Source organism: Gekko japonicus, unplaced genomic scaffold (assembly GCF_001447785.1).
Source record: "Gekko japonicus isolate JY-2015 unplaced genomic scaffold, Gekko_japonicus_V1.1 scaffold753, whole genome shotgun sequence".
In the NCBI taxonomy this organism is placed as follows: Eukaryota; Metazoa; Chordata; class Lepidosauria; order Squamata; family Gekkonidae; genus Gekko; species Gekko japonicus.
The window spans coordinates 290,458-306,002 of NW_015172027.1; the positions used below are offsets into that span (position 1 = coordinate 290,458).

A 15,545-nucleotide genomic window follows, 5' to 3' on the forward strand; every position below is an offset into this window, starting at 1 on the left:
CTTCTTCTTAAACTTTTTCTTCTAATATTCAATGTAAATAGGCTTGTCATTCCCCCGCTGGGGGCAGGGGTTTCCCCACTTTAAGAGCCCCCAATCCACTGGCTTGGATCCAGCTGTCGGGAGGAACCCTGAACCCAAAGTGCTGCGGACGCACCAATGAGTTCAGCATGATGACGTCACCCGGAGGTGATATCATCATGCAGGGCATTTTGCGGGGGACGTTCTACTGTTAGAGGGAAAACTCTATGGTTTTTCCTCAAACGATAGAGGCACAACGTGCCCTGTGCAATGACGTCACTTCCGGGTAATGTCATTGTGGTGGATGTGCTTCATGTGTGCACTGAAGATATCTCTCCCCCCCCCCCCGCCAGCAGCCAGGTAAGACCTGGCGATCTTAAGTGAAAATTTCAGCCGGCTGGTCAATATTGCTGTATCCACCACTTGCCCAAGTTAAGGGCCTCAGCCAGGTACAATGCCACAGAGCCCACCCTTCAAAGCAGCTATTTTCTCCAGGGGAGCTGATCTCTGTCAGCTGGAGATCAGCTGTAAAAGCAGCAGATCTCCAGGCCCCACCTGGAGGGTAGCAACCTCTCTGCTTGAGCCCATGAAGACTTATTTCAACCTGAAGGGGAAGTTCTAGGTCAGCATGGGGGGGGGATTTTCTTATGCTTTAGCCTCCCATTAATTTCTCACAGCATCCACAAATTTTAATATTATACAGAAATAAATAAAGGAAAAGACACCATGTAGAACGGGGTGCACAATTTATCTTTCATCTCCCACCTTATCAAGATAGTAAGACATGACAAAATTACATGAATACATGAGAAGATCAGCTCCAGCCTCCTAAATCACATGCCTGCTCAAAGAGTATGAAAGAAGCCCAGAACTTCAGTATCTTCTGCCATCTCAAACCCCTCTGGAAGGCCGGGTACAGTTAGCAGGAGGGAAAGGAGAAGGGTCTCGTCCATTGCATCTCGCAGTGTGGCAACAAGTGAAAATCTGAATCTGATTGATCTTAGGAATCATGTAAAGTGTGTTACATTCATGGTCATTATACTTAGTGACACATCCATTAGTCACTTCAATAAGGTTTTTACCTGTGAGGGGGAAAAAGACAATATTGTGAGCCTGACTATGGGTGGTAATAATGTCACAGAGCAGCTCAAAAGAATAGGAGCTGGGGGCAAAAATGAGCAACTACTGAGTAAATTGCACATCCTAATCATGGTTTTGATTTACTTGAAGTACCAACTTTGGTGGCCTTTATTTCCCGGAAACTACCCAGCACTCGCATCCTAATTGTCTGTGGGGGATTCTGCATCTAGCATTCGCTCCACATTTTCTCAACTGGGAAGAAAAAGTGCAGCTCAAAACCACATTCAAATACCTCGGGGCAACGCCATACTGACTGCAAAGTCACCCCTGAATGCCCCTAAAATGGCCATAAACCTATGCAGAAGGTACCATAAAATCTGAGGATCAAAGAACTCAAAAGTGGCATGGGGTGTGGAGGCTACTGTAAAATCCGATGACCAACAGAAGTGACAGCAGCATGCAATGCAGAGGGGAATTTCTGTTCCAATGTTGGTTTTGTAAAACAAGGGAGGGAAAAGCCAATGCAGAATCAGCCTGTGTCTTCAGAGCACTTCCTCAAAGAGGGAGCTGCTCCCCTCTCTCTGCTGTGCCATCATGCTAGACAGCGACACGCTGGCAGCACTGCAGGAAAATGTAAGGTTCTATTATACCCCATGCAGAGGTCGATTCAGGGGGGATCGCGGGGGATCGCAGTTCCCCCGGGTGAGGTGCGGGGGCGGGGCACATGACGAAGCCCCGCCCCCTGCTTCCGGCCACCCCGCTTCCAGCCCTCATTCAGCCAGGAGGAGGCAGGAGAAGAGGGAGGGTAAGTTGCTTCCTCCCCACCTCTCCCCACCCCTGCCTGCCTGGGGCCAGGGAGGGCCTTGGCAGGGCTTCCTCGAACTCCCACCGGCCTTGCAGGTCCACCGCTGGGCCCCTGAAGTCAGGGGGTGTGGCATATGCTAATGAGTTATGCTAATGAGTTCCCCTAGCTCTTTTTCTATGAAACGACCCCTGACCCCATGCTGTCTTTGTATCTGTTCAGGCAGCTCAAGATGGGTCATGTCAGTAAAGACTCCCCCCCCCGCTGCTGCCGCTGCTTAGTTATCCTGGGTTTTAGGATGCCTTTATTGATTTGGTATTCTGATTTGCAGTGTTTTTTTTGGTATCCAAATTTCTGCCATTTACAATGCTCATAGAGGCTGGTGGTGGTGACGGGAAGTCCTGCAATGCATCCCCAAAGCTGCTGACAATGAGACTCTGGGCTGCCTTGTTCGTTCATTCCTTTTGTTTTAAAGTGTAAAGCAGTGATACTTAGTGGCTTGGGTGCCATCTGTGGCTCTTCTGAGTGTCATTCCCAATGTGGCATTTGCCCCTTGTTCTGGGAGAATGAACAATGCTATTTCCCAGTTAGACCTGTGGTTAGTGTAGGCCAGGCCCAGAGGCCTGAATATATTATTGCTAAAGATCAATGGTTCATAGGCCTCCATGATCAGAAACCACTGTGTTTCAAAACAGACACGATTTTTTTCCTTTGCAAGAGAATTAGCAATCTTGAAGGAATGCGCCAACAGATAACACTGAGAAATGGATAGGTTGTTGTGAAAGTTTTATCTGCTACAATGTTTCAAATAAAGTCTGAAGCAGCGTTTCTCACAGGAGAAAAATGGCTCCTGTTTTGAACTGTCTCCTGCAAGACTTAAAGGGCCCTACAGCTGATTAGTGGCCATGTGCTCCCCGCTGATCAGCTGATGGGCCCTTTAAATCTTGCAGGAGGTATTGCAAAGGGATTTTTAAATGCTATAGTTTTAAACACTATATTTTATAAACCTTCATAATGTAAGTGAACTTAACAATATCTAAACATGAGGCTAACCTGCAATGTTTATAACCAATGTGTTTAATAAGGCAACATATAATCAAAATGCTTGAAGGCATCCTTATGTATAGATCTGTTTTGGTAATGGACTCTCCTGAACATTCCACATGCTCCCAAATCAGTTCGCTCTCTGATCTGTCACTCAGAAGCTGTCCCTATCCACTGGCTGCGTTGTCTGAGTCTCACCTCCAATATTCTAAACAGTTTGCTGTTCCTCTCCCCCCAATAGCCAGTCAGAGGTAAAAGGGTAAAGGTTCCCTTGCTTGAAAGCCAGTCGAATCCGACTCTAGGGTTGCGGTGCTCATCTCCGTTTCAAAGCCGAAGAGCCAGCGCTGTCCGAAGACGTTTCCGTGGTCATGTGGCCGGCATGACTAAAGCCAGTCAGAACACAGAGGTAATTTGCATATGCAGCCTGATTGACCTTTGCCTCTAACATTCTAAAGTGTTTGTTGTTGCGAGTCATTGAATGTCTCTTGAGGTAAAATACATATCCCAATCTTCCCTTAAACGGTCACTGGAGTTGCCAATCTCCCTGTGGGGACTCTATGGCAGTATACCCTTCTGAAGTCCCTCTGCACCCCAAGCCCTGCCCTCCCCAGGCTCTACCCCTCAGATCTACAGGTCTGGCCCTCCACTTAGTTTATTCAAATAAGTGATTAGTGCCATATTCATTTTATATAGGTGCAGCATTTAATATGATTTCTTTAAAGTAAAGTACAGTGACTAAGACTTTTCAAAAGGATTACTTTAGTTCAAAGAAGACAGTAGCTTAATGTTTAAAGCAAGCCACCATCAGAATTGAATTGGCAGGCACAGTTTTAAATGTTGCAAGTTAACTTCAGTTTATGGGAAGAATTACAGATAATGCACCTGTTTACAGAGAACAGAACCATAATCTTTCACAAGAACCCTTTTGTTCTGGAAATGTTGCATTTGGGCATTATGAGAGGCTGAAAACATTTTTTAGTTTTAAGCTATAATAGAGGGAAGATTCCAAAGGGTGGCGGGAGCTTGGGGAGGCAGACAAATAATGGTCCTTTTAAAAGAAGCCTCGAGCTTCTAAAAACTTTGATATTAAGCCATGGTTTTTAAAATAAGTTTTTAAATCATAAAGAGGCTTAAAGCAGCCCTAGAAAAGCCGGGGCTATGAAATAATTGGCTTACGTGCAGAGTCAGGCACCTTTGAGAACTCCAGAAGGGCGCCAGATAGGGTCAACCAATGTTTCAATTGAAACTTCTAGGCTATAAATAATTGTTGATAAGACACCTGCATTCAGCAAGAAATGCAAAAGCCCTTTCTTGTCTAAGATGATGAGAAGCAAGAGAAATGTTGCAACGTGGGTCTCCGTAAGAAGTCTTTGAGTGCCAATGTAACATTCTAAAGCCTCAAAATATGGCAGATGGGAGGGGGGACAGTGCAAAGAAGAATGGCTTTTCATAAAACCTTATGCAGACTTTGAAATTAAGCCTTTAATAAATCATGCAAGCCTCTATATGTTCTAAAATGTCTCTAAATGCCCCAATATGCTGAAATTGATTAGAGTAAGCATATCAATTAATTGCATTTGGTTTGGTTTGGTTTGGGAAAAGCGCATAACCAAAGCAATAGATGCCAGGAAAGAAAGCCTGCTGCCATTCCTACAGGAGGGGCAAATGGCAAGCACTATAGCCCACATGAGAACTCATGTTTCTTCTGAAGTTCACAACATGTATCCCTTGTGTTAGACTCTCTAATGAGAAGGCCTTTGTTTTGAAAAAGTAATTCTTTTTTGTCCTCAGATATAGATGGCTGGCACATTCTATAGGGAGGGGGATCTTCAAAGGGTATATGTCTCAAGACTGTCTGTTTATGTAGCACTCATAGCAATGCTTTGTTCACTGAATGATATCTAAATGTCTGGGAACAAAACTTTGAAACATTGGTTTGAAACACTTTATCACCGGCAAGTGCAAAACAACATTGTTTAAAAGTGCTGATGGGTATGGTCATTGTCTGCATGTGTAAGGAGAACAAAGAGATTGTAAATAGGCATGCTCCAGATTTCAGACAGTGCAAACTGAACTGAGCATGCCTGGTTGATGTCATAAGGGGAGGTCTTGACATGTCATGATGGAAGGATCACCAGAAGGTATAAAAGATGTAACCCGAGGTTACTAACTTGAGCTCTTTGGCTTGACACTGAGCTGAATGGGTTCCCTTTACTAATAAAGCTTTCTTTCCTCTTGCTACTCTGCCTCCTCCCTGTTGGTGTGACTAACTGGCTTAGGCCACACCAGTCCAAGGACCCCAAAGCTTGGGGCGTGGTTTACATTAGCAGGTGGTTTGGTCCTTGAATAAGCGATTGCCGGAGGATACGGAGGAGGGATACGCAGTGATGTTCCCAGAGCTGGTAAAGAGACCAACAACTGCTAACCATCTCACTCCCCACAGCCTTTAAATCAGGGCTGCTTACTACACAACTCCCAAAGAGCCTCACTGGCAGTCGTTATCAACTGGAAGAGCCACATAACTCCCACATGCCCTGCTCACCACACTGTCAAACACACACATACAATACAAGAGAACGATTAATATTAATTTTACACAACAATTAATATGAAATATATACATTTAGATATAGAAAATAAATTTAGGGAGAATGATTGTTGTCACTCCTGGCATTTTGGAAATGTTTGGGGGCACTCTGGGCAGGCTCAAGCCACCACAAGCAGGCTTTTTCAGTTATATGTTAGGCTTGGGGAAACCCCAACTTGCCTCCCACATTCACTCTCATGTCCGATATCCTAGCTTCCAGCCCAATCGCTGGTCAGTTCACTTATCTTCCAAGATAACCCCCCCCCTTTATTTGACCTCCTTGTAACTGCCAGCCCAGATATTGCGGGAACTGATGGAACTTAGCCCAGGGAGGATCCGGGTCTCATGGTATGAGGAGGTTAGCGCCATGAGGAAATGTGTCTAGAAATCGGTATGTATGTGTCCAGACTTCTCCTTAGCTGGACTGAAGCTCAAGAAGAAATTCTTCTAAGAATGAAACCATGATGAGGTATCGGGGGAGGGGGGTTATAGTACTCAGGATTTGCCGAGCATCACAAAATGTTCCCCAAACCCTGAGCTCCTGTGCTCTGAGTCCTCAAGGGTCTGCTCCTGAAGTCTCAGCTCAAAAAGAGGTTGTGAACTCACCAGACGCAGTCAGCTGCCCCTCTCTATTGTAAGGCCAGATCCCAGACCACCAGCCCCATGTCGCCTCCCAGTACCTGGAAGGAGTGGGGAAAGAAAAGGATCTAGTCCACTTGCAGCTCCAAGATTTTGTGTTCATTGAGCATACCTGCAGGAGCTTTGTAGATTGTTCTTTTGAAACATCTCCCCATCTTGGATATGCATGTGTTCATGGTACGACAGTTCTCAATATATGCAGATTGGCAATTATTACAGAGGAGTTCTTGGGCTGGGGGGAGGGAAAGATATCATTGAAAAGAATATTTCCTGATATTTCAAATTTATTAACCTCCATTCTTTCCCAATACAAATATACAATTTGACATTCTATTTTCTCACCTAATATTTCCTTTGTCAAAAATTGATAAGAATAATTTAGATATGTTGAGTCTTTGCCAAATGTTTCTAGTGTAAAGTAAAGGTAAAGGTTCCCTTGCTCGAAAGCCAGTCGAATCCGACTCTAGGGTTGCGGTGCTCATCTCCGTTTCAAAGCCGAAGAGCCAGCGCTGTCCGAAGACGTTTCCGTGGTCATGTGGCCGGCATGACTAAATATCAAGGCGCACGGAATGCTGTTACCTTCCCACCGAAGTGATACCTATTTATCTACTTGCAATTTCTTGCTTTCAAACTGCTAGGTTGGCAGGAGCTGGAACTAGAGACGGGAGCTCACTCCATCATGCTTTTGTTCATTTCTAGTGTAGTTGGCATCAAATAAGAAATCTGTTGAGTCGGCAACTCTTACATGCGGTTAGAATTTCACTGCTCTTCCTTGTCAATGATCAAGTATCAAATTTCACATCAAGCTGACCTTTCCATTTTATAAAATAGGAAATAGTGGGTTGGATCCTACCCCTCTCCTACCACTCAACTAAGCAAAGTTTATTGATATCCATAAGATGATTGTTAAAATATTTACATCCCACTGTTCCTCTTGGGATAAGTTTAAAGCCTTCCTCCAGTCTAAGGAGCCTCCTCCAATATAAGTGGCTTTATCTTTTGGAAGGTTCCTGAGGCTGAGAGACAGCTACTAGGGAAATGGTTGGATCTCCTCCGGTATTGCATGCTAGGTAAAGCTTAATGTAAAACAACCTTGAAATCAAACACTCTGTGATGTCAAAGGCAAATGCATATACACGGGGAAAAACAAGCTGTATGCTGACGCTATACAAAATCAGTACTCTAAATATATGGAAAAAGCTTTATAGTGCTGATATGAAACCATGTGTAAATGACAATGGTACAAAAAGGAAGGAAAGGAGGTCCAGAAGAGTGCAGGTTGGAGGGGTCTTTTTGTATTTTGTATTTTGAATTCACCCTAATACTTCAGACATCAACGGTAAGAGATTAGAATGTTTGATGGGGGGAGGCTTCTAACTGACTCTGTCAGTAAAAGGGAGGGGAAAGGGCCCTTTCCAGGCCTATTTGGCCTTTGAGGGAGGGAGCCTTTGGCCAGGCCTGACAAGGGTTGCCAATGCCAGGCTGGGGAATTCCTAGATTTTTTTGTGGACTCTAAGGAGGGATGTGTTTGGGGAAGGGAGAGGCCTCAGCTGGGTATAATGCCACAGAGTCCACCCTCCAAAGCAGCCATTTTCTCCAGGGAGACAGAACTCTGCTGTCTAGAGTCCAGTTGTAATTCTGGGGGGTTTCCAGGTCCCACATGGAAGTTGGCAACTTTAGGCCTGGCAGCAGTCTAGGGTTGTCAGTCCCCTTGATTTGCATGACTCAGCTAGGCCCGGCTGCTTGCTACTGTTCATCAGCAGCCACCCTATGAAAGCCAGTGAGGTGCAGCAGTTAGTGCTTCAAAGTAGGGTCTGCAAGACCCAGGTTCAGATCCCCATCTTGTGGTGGAAGCTGACTGGGTGATTTTGGACCAGTCACATACTTTCAGCCTAACCAACCTCACAGGGTTGTTGTGCAGATAAAAAGGAGGCGAGAATAATGTAAGCTGCTTTGGTCCCCACTGTGGAGAAAGACTGTAATTTTCCTAGGTAGAGGCTGTGGGACTGGGGAGTGGAGAGGGAAAGCTGAAGACAGAGAGGCAGATCAAGGTAGAAGAGTGCAGGTTAGAGGGGTCTTTTTGTATTTTGTATTTTGAATTCACCCCAATACTTCAGACATCAACGGTAAGAGATTAGAATGTTCGATGGGGGGAGACTTCTAACTGACTCTGTCAGTAAAAGGGAGGGGAAAGGGCCCTTTCCAGGCCTATTTGGCCTTTGAGGGAGGGAGCCTTTGGCCAGGCCTGACAAGGGTTGCCAATGCCAGGCTGGGGAATTCCTAGATTTTTTTGTGGACTCTAAGGAGGGATGTGTTTGGGGAAGGGAGAGGCCTCAGCTGGGTATAATGCCACAGAGTCCACCCTCCAAAGCAGCCATTTTCTCCAGGGAGACAGAACTCTGCTGTCTAGAGTCCAGTTGTAATTCTGGGGGGTTTCCAGGTCCCACATGGAAGTTGGCAACTTTAGGCCTGGCAGCAGTCTAGGGTTGTCAGTCCCCTTGATTTGCATGACTCAGCTAGGCCCGGCTGCTTGCTACTGTTCATCAGCAGCCACCCTATGAAAGCCAGTGAGGTGCAGCAGTTAGTGCTTCAAAGTAGGGTCTGCAAGACCCAGGTTCAGATCCCCATCTTGTGGTGGAAGCTGACTGGGTGATTTTGGACCAGTCACATACTTTCAGCCTAACCAACCTCACAGGGTTGTTGTGCAGATAAAAAGGAGGAGAGAATAATGTAAGCTGCTTTGGTCCCCACTGTGGAGAAAGACTGTAATTTTCCTAGGTAGAGGCTGTGGGACTGGGGAGTGGAGAGGGAAAGCTGAAGACAGAGAGGCAGATCAAGGTAGGTTGGCTCTTGGGTGGGAAGGAAATAGGGTTGCGAACTCCGGGTTGGGAAATTCTTGGGCATTTGAGGGGTGGAGCCTGGAGAGGGTGGGATTTGAGAAGGGGAGGAACTTCAGACTGGTGTGATGCCATAGAGTCCACCCTTCAAACCAGCCATTTCCTCCATGAGAACTACCATTGCCAGTCTCCAGGCGAGGGCTGGAGGTCACCCAGAATTACAACTGTTGTCCAGGTGAAAGAGATAGTTGTCCAGGTGAAAGAGATAAATTACCCTGGATAAAATGGCTGCTTTGGAGGGTTGAGTATATGACATTATACCCTGCTGAGGCTGCTTGCCTCCCCAAGCCTCACTGTCCCATGGTTCCACCCCCAAATCTCCAGGAATTTCCCAACCTGGAGCTGGCAGCCATAAGGTGAATTGATCTCTGTAGCTGGGAGATCCACTGTGATTCCCAGAGTGCTGCCACTGCTGCTGTGAGGGAAGAGGAAGCAGGTGGGTGGCTGGGAGTACCGCCACCACTGCTGCTGTTGCTGCTATGCAGGGTGGGGAAGGAATCAGGCAGGAGGTTGGAAGAGTGATGGGGGCAGAAAGAGAGAGTGATGGGGTGAGGAGGCAGAAAAAACAAAGAGAATGGTGACAGGTCAGAAAGAGAGAGGAAGTCACATGCATGGAGGAGAAATAGAAAGTAAGAAAAGGGGGGCAGAGGGGAGAAATAGTGTGAGTGAGGTAGGGGGAGAGGGGAGGAAGCAAAGGTGTGAGGAATGGGATAATCATCTAGCAAGTTTCTTGCGGGTCTCCACTTGTAGTTCATTAAAAACAAAATAATCCTTTAGGCCATACAAGTCACACACTGTGCAGTACACATTACCTACAATGCAGTAAACTCTTAGTGGCACTGATTGGAACTAATAAACCAATAAAACCGGATGAGAGATGTTTCTGCCACAAAGGTCTTCTTCAGTGGTCCCAATTTAATACCACATATACACTATATGAAGGAATCTGTATTGTAGCTAGCCATGTAAGGTATTGTGGGGGCATTTCAAAATATATACTCTGCCACAGAAATACTCTGTGGGGGTATTACATCTGGCTCCTGATTGTTAGCCACACCAAAGGGAATGAGAGAACATATAATCATACTGAATATTGCAGTTCCTCCACCCACAGTGTCTGTATATGTGCTGCAGCTGTAAACCCCCCCCCAATTAAAATTAGTTTCAAGATATACAACAATCTTTAAATCTTTTAAATATGCATTTTTTCAAAATAATACGTAGGTTTGAAGGAGTTCTTTCTATCACCTTTAAATGGTTGTTTCTGTTTTGCAATGGTGCACTTTTCCTGAATCTCACACTACAGTGGTATACATCTATTGGACTTTCAAAGCCCCTCTCATCTCCCAATATTTGTCAGCTTCACAGAAACCAAGGGGGGAAAGACCCCCAAACTACAAAGCCACCCATTTGATCTCAAAAGAACAGTCAGATGGGGGAAGGAACAAGGTACCATCAAATAGTGAGCTCATGTCAGTTACACCCACCCTGGAAAGCATGCCAATATATTCATCCCCTATGGAAAATTGACCATATCTGTCTCTGGAACCTGAAGCACAATTCAAAGGTCATTTAATATAATGGCAAAAACTTTCTATACTCAGTTTTATTCAGTGCTTGGAGAACAAGGTGCTTCTGGAAAGCATTTTCAAGTGATGGTATCACTTTACGATGCTCTGGTTAAATAGACCTCACCTAGAATATTGTGTTCAGTTTTAGGCACCACAATTTAAGAAGGATTGACAAGCTGGAACATATCCAGAGGAGGGCAATGAATATGGTGAGGGGTCTGGAGACCAAGTCCTATGAGGAAAGGTTGAAGGAACTGGGTATGTTTAGCCTGGAGAGGAGACCACTGAGAGGTGATATGATAACCATCTTCAAGTATTTGAAGGGCTGTCATATAGAGGATGGTGCGAGTTGTTTTCTGTTGCCTCAGAAGGTCAGACCAGAACTAACAGGTTGAAATTAAATCAAAAGAATTCCTCAGGAGGTGGTGGGCTCTCCTTCCTTGTAGGTTTTTAAACAGAGGCTAGATGGCCATCTGATAGTCATGCTGATTCTGCAAACTTATTTGATGGGCTGTTCATGCTTCTTTAGCATGAAGAGGGGATTTCTTTCTGCCTCCCAGCCCTGCAGGGAGTCAGCAAGAACAGAAGCTGATTTTCAACTCACCAACGGTGAAGAGGAACAGACTGGAGACTCCAAGGAGAAGAATAATTTTCATTCTGTTTCAATTTTTGATGTTGCTGAGTCGAATAAGACTGAACGAGGCTGCCTGAATCCACACCACTCTGAGAGTCGTCAGGTACATCTAGGCAGGTGTACACTTGTTATTTATTCTCTCTGGGATCCGAGGAGTAGCCAATGGGGAGAAGGATGAAGTTGTGTTAATCCCATTTTGTGGTGCAATATACCCAGTTGCACAAATGCTTTTTTAATTGTTATGTTTTTAAGTTTTGTCATAAATTTACAGAAATCAGAGGACAGTAGTGACAATGATATATATACAAAACAAAATAGAAAAAAAATTGTGCAAATGTCTGCAGACCGGTTTTATCAGAGTGTGTTGGCTTCTGAGAAGAAGTGCTTTGTGAGCCAGTTGGACTGCTGCCATGTTCCAAGAAAGTACCAGAACATGGTACTTCATGTAAACGTTTAAAAAACAAAAACAAAAAAACATCATGTTGACTTCATTTCTACATTTCAGTTACCAGAATATATGAATATTTGCTTAGACAGGATTGGTGTACATAATGCTTTGAACACCTTTGGGCTGGCCAGAGCCCCCCTCAGAACTGCATCCCACTTTGAAAGTTTCCTTCAAAATAACCCTGATCAGTGAGGCCTGCAGGGCATCTTCTTTTTTCACAAGGAAAAATGGTCAAACCATAGCACAGCATCATCAGGCAGCAATTTGACAGCAAACAGAAGTACCTTCTTAACCTGCCAGTCCTCCCAGGGGCCATCATGGGTCTCTCAGGTGAAGACAGTGCCCCTCGTAGTGTCCCTGCTTCTCTCTTAGACCCAACCCAGACAACATAGGACACGTGACTTGCCCTGGTCAGTCAGCCCCCGGGGTAGCTGAAGGCAGTTGGCTCTTATTTCCCTCAGTCCCCCTCCCCTTCAACAGCCCCAGATCGAGCTGTGGAAACAGGATACTGAGTGAGGCACTGCATAGGACTTGGGGCAGGCAGGCCTATCTAACTTCAGAGACAGTGAGCTCTACTTTTGCAGGGTCCACCACATTCTCTAGATAGATTCTGGGCACTGGAAGTTTATCTTGTTACAAAAGCTGGTCTCTTGGCCTTACTAGATAACTCCACACCCTTCAAGTTGCACAGCTGAACACAGGGACAAACCTGTTCACAAATGGGTGGAGATATGGGATATGAGCAGGAGGGCCAACTTAATCCAGACTCAACAGTAGAGGTGTGAAATTCCTGAGCTGGACCATACCACTACCCCTTTTGAGGTTGTTCTATGTATTTACAGAATTAATAATGTAATCCTGAATCAGGTCCGTAGCCACAGGGATGCATTTGATGGCAACATCCCCTTTCAAATGTGCCATACCCCCTCCCCCCTCCTGAGCCCACATGAGCTGCTGTGTCTCTTTTTCCCAGCCTGGCTCTCCTAAGTGGCATCCGGCTCTCATAAGTGTGCAGGGAGGGGGCGGAAGGCCAGATGCCATTGTGACCACTTTGCCACAGCTTCCTTTCCCTGATCAGCTGAGCTCAGTGGCTGCTGCTCTTGATGCCTGCTCTGGGCACCTACAGAGCCTCTCATTTCCTCCTCCCTTGCACCTTTCAGGAAGCCCCTTTCCAGCCCACCATCTGCTGGGGCATGGAGAAGCAGGGAAGGCAGGGCTAGGTGGCACCTCTTCCTCCTCTTTACCTTCCCCAGACCCTGGGAAGTGGCACAGGCTGCCTGGCCCACACAGAGGAGACTGCAGGTTTATTTTTATTCAATTATTTTTGTGACACTGTAAGTGACATCAGCCCCCCCCCCCCGGTGCCCCCAAACAAAAATTTTCTGGCTACAGGCCTCTGAATGTTTTGGGAATCAAGAGAAATTCAACTGGAAAAACTTTTAAGGGGAATTTGGGGTTTTTTTGTTGTTGTTTGTGGACCACTTTTAGTGCCTTATCTCCAACCACCACCACCCCGCTCAATTTTCTGGGCAATGGGAGGGAGGGGGTAAAAGCAGACAGTGCTGTCTTCCAATGGCACTTATGGGAGGCATCAGATCAAATGGGGATGCCAGACCCTCCCCCGGTGGGGGCAGCGGTCTCCCGCTTATAGGCCCCATTTCTCCTCTGCTGGCCAGCTGGCTGGTGGGGAAATTATCCCCCTCCCCCCCCCAAAAAAACAAGGAAGAACACCAGAAATTAACGCGATGTGCCTATGTGACCCGGAAGGCTTAGGCAGGGATGTCAGGGGGTGACACTCTTGTTTTGGGGCAAATCTCTATGGTAGAAGCTAATTCTAGGGCTAGCTTTGCCTGCCTGATCACTAAATCCCCTGACAAAAATAATTCAGATGAAACCCATGGAACTAATGCTATGGTTCTATATTTGAAAGCTTTTCCCTTTAATATGATGATCACAAATGCTAATTTTCCTCTCAATTTACAATATTCAATTCTTTAAGTTGATTTCGAGATGGTACTTCACTCCATACCAACTACATAAAATGAAAACCTCCATCCAACCACTCTGTTGGGAAAAGTGTGGGCTAACTGGTACCTATTTACACTGCTGGTGGTCCTGTCTTCTAATCCTCCAATTCTGGGAAAAAGTGGTAACACAAATCAATTTAATCACTCATAAAACAATTTCCTGCACACCAGAAGTTGTTTTATTAAATTTATGGGACAATTCAATAAGAGGAGACGCTAAAGAACTTATAGCAATACTTTTAGCTACGGCCAGATTGACAATTGCGGCAGCCTGGAAATCCTCCTTACCGCCAACTATCTTAGCCTGGCAAGACAAAATTTGGGAACAATTTGTTATGGCCAAGTTAACGGACTCCATACACAGAATACACAACTCCGCCACACCAATAAACACTAAATTTGCACGCATCTGGGCCCCAGTATTGGAATATATGGTAACACAAGACAAACTTCCTTCTAAACAGATATACCATAAATGGCTATACCTCTGACCCACAACAGACATAAGTTAGGTTAAATCAACCACAACACTAGTTAATTAAATCTGTCATTCACTAGACTTAGCAAACAATACATAGACATATTAAGTACAGTACAGTATGCTCTCAGATATTATCACATAATATGCTCTTTGTGTTTTAAACTACTCTGTTTTACTAAACATTCAACTCTTGCTGTATAATGTTATGATTTATACTACGATGTAAAGTGGACTATATTCTCAATAAAGTTTAATTTATTTATTTTTAAATTGATATATATCCGGAGTATGGGAGGAACAATTGTCCTGTGACCCCCGTATAATTGGCTGGGGATATTAATGCCCGATCAGCAGCTAGTGAGAAGCAATTGTTTAAAACGAATAATACTTTTAGATAGTTAAATCAAGGTCAGTGGTTTTCTGGTATATGTATCTCAGAAGACGACACGATTGCTGGCATTGCACTCAGAAAATATTCAGATACTCATGGGTTGTTTTTAGTCAATGGTAATGATACAGTGGATAGCCCTGCGGATTTGACATTTGTTTCTAAAAATGGTTCTAGTGTGATAGATTTACTGTTGGCTTCCTTGGATTTATTTGTTAAGATAACCCATTTTAAAGTATATGAACCTATTGTTAGTGACCATTTTCCTGTTCTTTGGCAGCTAGATATTAAAGTAAATATACTTTAAAGCAAAGATAACCTCAATGTTTGTGTACACTATTCCGGTGTGGATTGGTAGCCTGAGTACATGCCCAGATATAATCCAGACAAATATCTTTAGATCGATTTTAGCATGTCCTTGATGAATCGCCTCATCCTCCTTGTTAATGGAAACTGGGCAGAAGTCAATTTCTCTTATAGCCTTGCTAATCGTTATTAAATATTGGTTTGCAATTAATATAGAGAGTAAGGAATCACTAGTTTTATTGTCAGTATTATTTTTAAAAAAACCTGGATGGGTTCGCATGCTCTCTTCTGGCCTTAGGGAAGACTGGTGCTTATAGTTTGGTTAGATGCACCTTTGCTTTTCAATATCTATATAAAGGTGCTGGGAGAAGCCATCTGGACATTTGGGCTGAGCTGCCACCAATATGCAGATGACACTCAGCTCTATCTCATTCTATCAGCAGATCCCAGTGAGGCCATGGAGCTGGGTGTTGTTGGATCCCCAAGCATTGTAATAAATCCACAGGTTGTAAAAGCAAGATTTTATTTCAAAGCGTTGGATAGATACTCAAACAGGTACTTTGTTAGGAATGGGTACAAACTACAGGTGCAAACATAATAAAGGGAATTGAACCAGTTTAAAA

General features: G+C 44.7%; 1 long non-coding RNA gene across 1 annotated transcript; it reads right to left on the reverse strand.

Annotated features, from left to right (window-relative positions):
- Window positions 1-839: 839 nt before the first annotated feature.
- LOC107118278 lies at window positions 840-11,362 on the reverse strand. The gene is made up of 3 exons (XR_001482759.1): window positions 11,243-11,362; window positions 6,283-6,402; window positions 840-1,100 (listed from the first exon to the last, which is right to left on the reverse strand). It is a non-coding gene; the product is annotated as an uncharacterized LOC107118278 (long non-coding RNA).
- Between the last annotated feature and the right edge of the window lie 4,183 nt (window positions 11,363-15,545).